General features: G+C 35.6%; 1 protein-coding gene across 2 annotated transcripts in view; it reads left to right on the top strand.

Annotated features, from left to right (window-relative positions):
* The window catches only part of LOC116849347, a 112,484-nt gene that overhangs the window by 11,913 nt on the left and 99,060 nt on the right, over window positions 1-1,511 (top strand). The gene's annotated exons all lie outside the window — the stretch shown is intronic.

Here is a 1,511-nt window from a genome sequence, read left to right as displayed (position 1 = left end):
CTTTTGAATCATTCCCAACGCATGCAATCGCTTGGAAATGGCTTGGCGGGTAACTCCTAATGCTGAAGCAAGCTGTTCTTGCGTTTGGCACGGATCCTCATCGAGCAATGCCTCCAATTCAGCATCTTTGAAGGTTTTTGGCCTTCCTTCACGGGGACGATCGTCAACATCGAAATCACCGTCTTTGAAGCGACGAAACCAATCACGGCACGTTGTTTCACTTAGAGCAGCATCTCCGTAAACTTTTTGGAGCTCTCGATGCGCTTCAGCCGCCATTTTCTTCGAGTGAAATAAGAAAATCAACACTTCCCGCAAATGACGATTATTTGGCACAAAATCAGACATTTTCGCACAACCAAAAGTATATGACGCCAAAACAAAATCACTAACGTGTCAAAGCGGTTTGTTTACCATACGTCAAAGCTTGGTTCATGACGTTTTGGATATGTCAAAATCGACCAACACTTACTGTTGGAGCCATCTATTGACAAACAGCGGGAACTTAGTTGCGCATCTAATATGATTTTTATTGACAAATAACATAGATTAAACAGCGATAATTATCTTTTTGTTCTTCTACATTAAGTTCTTCTACATGCATTTGACTTTTGTAAAAATATTTTTTGAATATTTTTACTTTCATCATTTTTTTTCTGTATAACTTGAAAAATTTTATGAAAATATGTCCTAAAGTGACATACCTACAGTATGCGATAGGTCCGACACTCTGTAACTAACATAATCTGATTCTAACCTCCCATTGTGACGTGACATGTCGTATTGTATATGAACTTGCTCTGCTGCAATAATGTAAATGTAAGTCATTTTCAATAATTATATTTCCCTTTTACATTACATTATATTTTGAATAAATAAATAAATAAATATTACTTAAACAATTAAACGCATTAATGAACTATTTATTATCAAATATTATCATATATGCAACATGTTATATAACTTCCAATAGATGTGACGCTTTTGGCACTCATTTTATTTGAACTCTATTTTCGTGCGTTTCACAAAAACATTTTTTGTTTTAAGTCTAGAAACAATTTCAGTAAAAATATGATATTATCTGATAGGAGGTACTTCCAACTACATGTATACATATTTACATTTATATTTTGAGCTTTACATTAAGACATAACCTCCAAAAACAAAGTGGTATGTCGCTTTTGGTGCCTTTACAATGTCTGTACATCCGCAACCGCAAAGAGGCACATAGAATGTTCCGTGCACATACATATGTATATACATCCTACATTCTTTAGGGAGCGATGCACTTGGACACGGTGCATTTGGACACAGCCAATCACAGCACCGTATGATTAGAGACATTTGTAGGGTCCCTTGGAACAGCGACTTGTAATTGGACTGTGTCCAATTGCCTCGTGTCCAACTGATATACACCCCATTCTTTACATATCCATATATATACACTCTGTATATTCTCTGAATATACATAACATGTATGCTAATATGCATTAGCATGTGTAACGTGTATACAT

This window comes from Odontomachus brunneus, unplaced genomic scaffold (assembly GCF_010583005.1).
Source record: "Odontomachus brunneus isolate Ranch 3 - 2012 unplaced genomic scaffold, Obru_v1 Obru_scaffold_112, whole genome shotgun sequence".
In the NCBI taxonomy this organism is placed as follows: domain Eukaryota; kingdom Metazoa; phylum Arthropoda; class Insecta; order Hymenoptera; family Formicidae; genus Odontomachus; species Odontomachus brunneus.
Note: the sequence above shows the minus strand (reverse complement) of the source record. Positions and strands in the feature narration are given on the sequence as shown.